We start from the raw sequence: 9,126 nt of genomic DNA on the forward strand, positions 1-9,126 counted from the left end.
CGGGGGCCCCTGCGGGGCCCGGGGCCCGGGGCAAATTGCCCCACTTGCCCCCCCCTCTGGGCAGCCCTGATTGTCTGTCTTGTCTAGTCTAGTGAGATTGTAAATTCTTCAGACGAGGGCCTGTCCCTCACTATGCGTTAGTACGGCACCTAGTGCAGGGGGTTCTCTAGTCATGACTAATATAAATAACTAAGGAAAAAATAATAGTTCTGACTAACACCAGACCTACAACAGCAGCTGAGGGCAGGGAGATCTGCGGTTGCATGGCTCCTCTGAACACTGGTCCTGCTAACAATGGTGAATTTAGAAACATCAGGACTTTGGTTGCTGTTTACGCAGAGCGCTCAAGGTGGGAGCTGTTGGTAAGGGAGATGTGTGTATCATGCTGTGAAGTCGGGAGATATTCCTGAAGGTGCACTGTGATGTTGCTGTGGGAGGCTTTCCAAACATCAGTCCCACGTGTGTCAAAATTTACATACCTGCTTAGCTTTACGTAGCATGCGTAGCCCCATTGACTTAAAAGGAGTTGTATGCACAGTGCATAAGGATAAGCACAGACATAAGTCTTTGCAGGAGCAAGGCTAGAGTCCTGTATGATGGCTAACGTGAATGTAAAGTACACTAGAGATGCTGTTAGCTCCATATAGAGTTGTGGAGGCAGATCTTCTGCCCTGCGAAAGCCGTAGCTCTATGCTGGGCCAAGCACTTCTAAAGTCAGTGTGGGGACTTCCTGGTGTGAGGTGATGGGGGCAGGGGTTGGCAGCACAGCCAGGGTGTTAAGTGCATTCTGGCACTTTCCAGCTGCCACAACAGCCCTTGGGGCACTTCACTGCAGCCCTGAGGCTAGTCTAAGCAGGTTCCAGATCAGTGCCTCAGGTACATTATTTCCACTAAACCATGACACTCATGCATTATGATTAGTACCATAGCAGCATCTGCAGACTTCAGCTGTGATCAGGGCCCCATCATTGGCACTACATAGCCAGCCTTTCTCCAAAACAGTTTAGGTCCAGATCGCAAAAGCATTTAGGTGCTTAATTCCCATTGATTTCAATACCGAGGAGGATTTGGGCTTCACATGCTAAATGGACCAACAGGGAAGGGGCACCAGAGATGCACAGCAGTAAACCCGCGCACCTAAGGTCACATAGCCAGTGACCACATCTCGAGTCTCCTGACACCCAGGCCAGTGCTCTGTCTACTAAACCATGCTTCCTCTAGCTGCAGCTCACAACTTAACAAAGACATCACGTTCACACAACTGTGCCTCAAGAACCACGTTTTACTGCAGCATGCAACCTAGGTGGATTTCCTAACCTAGATGGGGCCAGCTTTGTTTTGATTCCCAAGGGCAGGGCTGCAACTGTGTTATGAGTGTTACTGGGATATGGGTGGAGTTGGCTGTAGGCCACTGATTGAACTGAGAGGAGATACTGAGCTGTGATTAAGTGGTTGTCCAGGCTCATTACTATACCTGGTCCTGTTTGCCACAGCTAGCCCTTTAGAACAAAGGGGATGCCAGGCCATCCCCAGCCCCACCCTCTGGGACCTAAATATGCACTGACTAAAATGTAAGCAAACTTAAAAGTAAATGCACAGCCTGAAAATGCCACAAACAAACTAAACAGGAGGACTTGTGGCACCTTAGAGACTAATAAATGAATTTGAGCATAAGCTTTCGTGGGCTACAGCTAGGGTGACCCGCTGTCCCAATAAAATCGGGACTGTCCTGATAGTTAGGCGTTTGTCTCACATCCCAACCTACGTTTGTTCAGGATGCAATTTGTCCTGCTAGTTCACACTCCTGGGTTTTTTGGGTTTTCTTTGCTGGCAGGCCTCCGCTTTTTTTTTTTTGCTCTGCCGGTGGGACTCTTCTCCTCCCCCCTACCCCGTGTGTCCTGCTAGTTTCTTCATCCCTTCTGGTCACCCTAGCTACAGCCCACTTCTTCAGATGCATAGAATGGACCATTTAGTAAGGAGATGTCGCTACATACAGAACATGAAAAGGTGGAGGTAACCATATGAGTTATAATCAGTGGGAGAAAAAAACTTTTGTAGTGATAATCAGGATGGCCCATTGCAGACAGTTGACAAGAAGGTGTGAGGATACTTAACATGGGGAAAGAGATTCAATCTGTGTAACAACTTGTGAGCAGAGCTCAAGGGGCAGGACTTCAGCTGGTGTACATGGACGTTGTCTTCTGGGCAGCTCTGCCCATATACGCCAGTGGTGGATCTGTAAAGAGTTGAGGGCCAGATTCCTTCCTGCTGAGGTTCCTGCACAGATTTTCATTGTGCCTTAGGAGTGGAGTTGCTGAACTTCAGGTGATATTTAAGCTACTTTGGGCCCAGGCCATTGAGCACTAGAAAGATAAGGACTGAGACCTTGACCATGGCTTGCTATTCTATGGAAAGCCAGTGTGGAGAGCAGAGGCCAGATCCTGTCTGTTGAGTAAGACACGTTCATTCCCTCTTCTTTTCTGTCTTCTCTATTTAGATTGGGAACTTGTCAGGTAAGGGTCCATTTGTACAGCTCCTAGCACCATGGGGCCCTCATCTCACTTGGGCCCTCTGAATGCCACAGAAATACAAGCACAAAATGCTTGCTATTTTCTTTGCTGCACTATTAAGTGTAGGGGGGAAAAAAAATCAAACCAGTGCAGGGTCAAAAAAGCACAAGAGTTGCACTGTTGCTAAGTGTGCGACCAGTGCGCTCACCAGCGCTAAGAAGTTCCAGCTCTGTCGGAGTATGTTTGTTGATGGAGTCTTTGATGGTCAGTCAAGTATGTTTCCTGTCTTTGACATTACATGTTCCACTACAACATCAGAGTGGTTTCTGACTAGAATATATTGAAGACTCCATTTATAGATGTATATAACCTGTAACTTAGCTGATGCATCAGTGTTCCAAACACACCTAGAGTTTGGAGGTACAGTTTGACAAGGATCTGAACTTTGGGAATGTTCTGACCTGAGGTTTTGGTGGGGTGCATTATATAGCAATATGGGTCAGCCGCAAAAACTGGGTCAGTGTCTAGATCCAAGCATCCCCTATGTTTGAGGGTCCCAGATCTAGGTTTGAATCAGAGAATATCAGGGTTGGAAGGGACCTCAGGAGGTCATCTAGTCCAACCCCCTGCTTGAAGCAGGACCAGTCCCCAGACAGATTTTTGTCCCATATCCCTAAATGGCCCCCTCAAGGATTGGGCTCACAACCCTGGGTTTAGCAAGCCAATGTTCAAACCACTGACCTATCCGTCCCTCAAAGGCGAGAAAGCAGTAATGTTTCTACCTGGTTTTGAATCAGGGACCTTTTGCTTGTTAGGCAAATGCGATAACCACTACACTACAGAAACCAGCTACTTTGGGTTGATATCTACTCTTATCTTGCCGGTCAGCCCCAGATTCTCAAAAGATATTTAGGTGCCTAAATCTTTCTTGGATCTAGGCCTTATTCCTTAAAAGCTACATTCTCCTAAATTATCATTTATCTTAGCCTGGTGCTGATAGCAAATGTGTGTTAATCTGCACAGTTCCCACAATATGTTAGGTGCTTTCCAAAGACAAAATATGGGATGGCACCTGCCCTGAAAAGCTCAGAACTAAAAAATACATGTCCTCTTTTAAATCATGTTCCTCCTCCTCTCCTTCCCCTGCCCCCTGCAATGTTTGATGGGCAGAAGTTCTGAGGCACAGAAATGCAGTAAGAAAGGAGATTGGTGTAGTGCAGAGGTGAGGGCGCAGCCTTTCCATTTCCTGCAACAGTTTGTTTCCATTATTTTCAAAGTCTGACGGATACTGAGAGGGCGTTTCAAAGGCACCCATCAGTGGCTATGATACCATTGACATCGATCTGAGGTAGGACACGAGCAATACAAATAATATTAATCCCCAGCTCTGATGCAGCATTTTTCATCTGTAGATCACAAAGCATTTTACCAAGGAAGTTGGTATCATTGTCCCCCATTTTAAAGATGGGGAAACTGAGGCACAGGGAAGGGGAGTGACTTGACCAAGGTCACCCAGCAGGCCAGTGGCAGAGCTGGGAATAGAACCCATGCATCCCAATCCCGTGCTCTAGCCCGTGTTTTTGCAAATCCAATTTACAATTTGATATAGGCTTTGTTTTCATGCACAAAATTGTGGCAGCTGAGTTGTTCTCCTTGTGCCATGAGGCCCCCTTCCAGCTTTCCACGAGAAAGACCCAGAGTTTCTTCTGTGGCCTTGCCTGCCTTGTACTTTCAGCACGGGTGTCTCTACAGCAAACAGAATGCCCTCATTCGTCCAGCTATTCTTGCTAAGCTAAATCTCTCTGCATTATTTCAAATGGGATTTGTTCCCAAGAAAGTCACGCACTTAAATGGATCATCCTAACTAATACCGTGCCCACGAAGCCAAACCCTCGACGTGCAATGTGTGGGGCAGAGAGGGCTTTATTTTCACATGGCAAGGTGTCCAGTGATGCATTGGCTGTAAACTCACACCTGTAGGAAAAATCTGTCTCTAAATGATGGGCCTTAAACTGCAAAATCTCCTGATGACTTGAATTTGGCCCCAGTTTATTCTGTTTTTTATTGACAGACGGATAAGGTGGATCCTGGATGTTTTTCACTGTGGATGACATCATCATTACAATGAGCCTTATTTATTTCCATAGCACCCAAAGTCCTCGATCATGGATCAAAGCTGCATTGCACGCGGCACCTAACACACTGCCCCATTATAGCAAAGTCAAGGCATTTCAGTGTACATGCATACCTGCTCTTTTAAGGCTGTGTGTCATCACTAGAGAACACCACAAAAAGAGATTCCCACAACTGAGCCATTCTTTTTTGGGGACAAACATAAGGAAGTACTTCTTCACACAACACACAGTCAATCTGTGGAACTCATTGCCAGGGGAATGTTGTGAAAGCCAAAATGATAACTGCATTCAAAACAGAATTAGATAAGTTGATGGAGGACAGGTCCATCAATGGCTATTAGCCAAGATGGCCAAGGATGCAACCTCACGCTCTGGGTGTCCTTAGTTTCTGACTGCCAGATGCTGGGATCAGACAACAGGGATGGATCACATGATAATTTCCCTGCTCTGTTCATTCCCTATGAAGCATGTGGCATTGGCCACCATCAGAAGATAGGATTCTGGGCTGGATGGAGCATCGGTCTGATCCAGTATGGCTAGTCTTATGTTCCTAACTCTGGGAATATCTGCTAAAACATTATATTTGTCTCTGCTGTGGATACCCAGAGTAATCGCTCCTTGGCATCAGGCCACATTCCAGATGGCAGTTGTGCAGCATCCCTATGGCCCTAGTGATGCAAGATGAGCTAGGCCCCACAGCAGTTCTGCAAGAGACAGCCAACCTTCAAAGAGAACAGGTAGAGAGGGAAGTCTCCTCGGAAGGCGGCTGCGAGGAGAAAACTGCTCTCCAGCGCGTCTCTCGGAGATTGTTACAGATGCATGTACTTCTGTTTTGTTTATTTTGCACTGCAAACTTGGAACAATTGACCCGAGGTACTGAGAGACTTATGCAGGCACTACTTTAACTGCTGTAAAATGTGACAGTAATATACCACTGAGGCACTGAGACCACTGCCTCTCATGTTAACCTGCATTGCCCCATCGTTTCCTTGTGCTCCCCAGTCTGTCTATATCCCTCTGTTGGTTCTTGTCTTATATTTAGACAGTGAGCTCCATGGGGCAAGCACTGTCTTTTTGTTCTGTATTTGTACAGCACCTAGCACACGAGGGAACTGGGCCATGACCAGTGTTTCTAGGCTCTACCATAATACAAATAATTAATAATGAGAGAATAGCAATTGCTTATCACAGTGAATGACCCCAGGCAGTTCTGCCTTCTGTTTCTGGGACATGGCTCTTCAGCTGTGTTCTGTGCGGGAGGACTGCAGCAGAGAAGTTAATCAGTAACTCTTTTAAAATAAAAAGTCTCCATAGGTCGCTCCCGCTACAGCCCACTCTTACAAAGGGGCGTGTACTTTACTCTGGTCAGCCATCATGAGTAAACTCTCCCTGAAAGTGCCAAGAACTGTGTTTAAATAAAGCCAAACCTGGCCTAGACCCGCAAACACCCAGGGATTCTTAGTCAAGGCTGAGACTGTTCTTAATCCACCCTGTTGTGTGTCAATAGCACATGTCTATGCCTGGAGAACCCTGTAGTGCCCAGCATGGAGTACGTGCCCACATTCTCCCTCAAGCCAGGGCCCAGGAACCCCCACCAAGTTCCCCTAGAGGAACTGTCTGGTAATGCTTCCCTCAGGGGGAGGGGATGGGGTCTGAGTCAGGAAAAGGGGCAGGGATGTGGCCTCCAAACCCACAGCTCTTGGGCATCTGAGGGAGAAGAAAGGTCCAGTTGTGTGTACGCAACAGTGTCCGCACCCAGGGCCTGATCTGTGCTGCTCCATGGGTTCCCATACTCTTGGTGACATGGTTCCTTGGAGCCATTCTACCATGCAAGCCCTAACCAACCTGCCCTACTCCTCCAGTCAGTTCACAGTACTGCCAAACCTGCCCTGCCATACCATCCTGCCCCAAGGCAGGCTCCAGCTACTCCCAAATCCAGCAGCATTCCCTGTTCCTGGCTTGCCAGGCAGCATTTTCCAGGTTAGGTAGTGGCGTGTGCAGTGTAGACTGATACCATCCTGACCCCAGTTCGTACGACCAAACCCAGGTGCCCTCCCCTCAGGTGGTGGAGTCCCAATGCTGTGAAATGGGGTTTCCATGAACTCCTATGGATAGGGGGAGCAAGTTGCACAGGTGCCACTCCCCTGCTCAGTGCTCATATTTGCTGCCTTCTCCCTCCCACGAAAGGGAGCCAAGGACTCCAAATGTGGGTAAGCAACGAACGAACCTCAGCTTGAGTTTGATAAATGCCCCAGAGCCTGGCTGCCTCTTGGGTCAGCACGGAGCTGGGACTCTCCCATGAACACTCCTTCCCTTCCCACGATACTTCCTTCCAATCAGGCTGGACCTGCAGAGTGTGAACTCTTCAGCTGTTACTGTCCCAGCTGTCACTGACCTGACACACGAATAATTAACACCTCATTTCTTGGAAGATAGAATAAGGGAGGTAAACAGATCACTAAGTTGAAAAGAGACTGTCTAAATAAGATAAGTAAATAGGTCTGTAGGCTAAGAGGACAGAATGTCTGAGCCAGCTGAGGTAAGAGGGAGAACACCCAGGGAACCATTCTGGGCAAGATAAGTTAGGACTAGAGATGAGGTAAGCAGTAGGTCGAGCTTGGACAATGCATGGACAAAGCAGGCTGCACAGGGATTGGTTCCTGCAAAGTAACCAAGCCAATCAAAAAATGTGTGAAGTAATGTATAGCAAATGCAATGGGATATGTACATACGCATAAAGGGAGAAGGTTTCTGTGAGACTTTAGAGCTGCAATGTACTCTGTTGTGTGCCAAATAAAGGAACCCGAGTGACAGTCTGGAGACAAACTGTGTTTTTTGGATCCCAGAGAACTGAATGAAATGTCCTCCCAGAACTGGACAAGGTGTTTTAGATACTCTGAGTGGAAACGGTCTTGGTGATGATCCCAACATAATCCCTGCAGCTTGAAACATGGTTTGGTTCAGTTTCAAGTCCAGCTCTGGGCAAAGATGCGTGAGTGGCTCTTATCTTATCCAAACTGGTTTGACCATCTCAAAACTAAATCTGCTAGTTTCCGTTTCTGAGAGACACCATCCTGACACATGGTTAATTATAAATCTGATGGAGAAGCTCAACCATCCACGTTTGCAGGAGAAAATCACAGTCTTTTTAATAAGCAGAATGTTATCAGTGAGTCAATGAGAACTCCACTGCTCAGATAAACCTGTATGGCTGGATTTCATAGGAGACCCATGTTACTGTGACTAGTACAGTGCTACTGTGGAAGGTGTTATGGACCGCCATTGAAGCATGTCTTTGATCTTTAGGCAGTCTCAGACCTCATTAAACCTGTTGGGTGTGCTAGCCACCCTTCATTCAGACTAAATGGAAGAAGCAATTAAGCTCCGTTATGGAGTAAGAAAGCTGAAGACAGTAGAACCCAATACCCAAGGCATTAAACCATATTGCTACGCCTGGAGAGAGGCTAGGCCATGAGGGCTGAGGGGTTTCCCTGGGGACTGGATGCAAGCACAGGAGCAAGGCATGAATTGGTTACAGCTGTGCGTGTGTAACTCTGTGTGTCTGCGTCGAAAGGCAAGTGAAAACCAGAAATGAGGGAGAAAGCGAGCAGACATAGGAGAAGCAGTGTGAATTCCTTCCTGGGAGGAAGGAATGCTTTTGGGCAGAGGACCTGCTGAGAAAGTAAACTTGGATTTTTGAACAAGGAACCTGCTTGCTGTTTGTACACATAGTCCTGTTTCCCTGAACTCAGGAGGAACAGTCTGTCAATAAAACAGGCTCACACCACAGAAACATCCAACTCCATCATCAATTTCTCCTTGTAATGGAAACAACCCGAAAAGGCCCCAAATATTGGCTCACCACTGGGGTCAAAGGGAAACACCACTATGGAAATCAGGGCTGGATGCCCGACCACGTGGGAGGAGCCCCCACAAAGATACCTCATTGTCCTTCCAAATCTCTGGTTAAAATTCTATTGCTGCCACAATGTCTACACAAATCTTCACAACCAGGGCCGGCTCTAGCAATTTCACTGCCCCAAGCACTGCGGCACGCCGCGGGGGGCAGTCTGCCACTCGCCGGTCCCGCAGCTCTGGTGGATCTGCCACAGGCGTTTCTGCGGACAGTCCGATGGTCTCGCGGCTCTGATGGAGCTGCTGCAGGCGTGTCTGTGGGAGGTCCCCCGGAGCCGCTGGACCAGTGGACCGTCTGCAGCCACGCCTGCGGCAGCTCCACCAGAACCGCCTGCCGCCCTCCCAGCAATCGGCAGAGCGCCCCCTGCGGCATGCCACCCCAAGCACAAACTTGGCGCGCTGTGGCCTGGAGCCGGCCCTGTTCACAACAACTCGGCCGCCGGTGTGCTGAGACACAGCCTATCATGCTGACCAGCATTGTTTCCTAGTGCTGTCCCACCTGTGATCTCTTGTAAACTCAGTTTACAGGAGCACTAGGAACAATGGTGTGTCCACAAGACAGATAA

General features: G+C 48.1%; 1 non-coding gene across 1 annotated transcript; it reads right to left on the reverse strand.

Moving 5' to 3' along the window:
• Positions 1-3,283: 3,283 nt before the first annotated feature.
• TRNAV-AAC (transfer RNA valine (anticodon AAC)) lies at positions 3,284-3,356 on the reverse strand. The gene has a single exon. It is a non-coding gene; the product is annotated as a tRNA-Val (tRNA).
• Positions 3,357-9,126: the final 5,770 nt, after the last annotated feature.

This window comes from Chelonoidis abingdonii, chromosome 10 (assembly GCF_003597395.2).
Source record: "Chelonoidis abingdonii isolate Lonesome George chromosome 10, CheloAbing_2.0, whole genome shotgun sequence".
In the NCBI taxonomy this organism is placed as follows: Eukaryota; Metazoa; Chordata; order Testudines; family Testudinidae; genus Chelonoidis; species Chelonoidis abingdonii.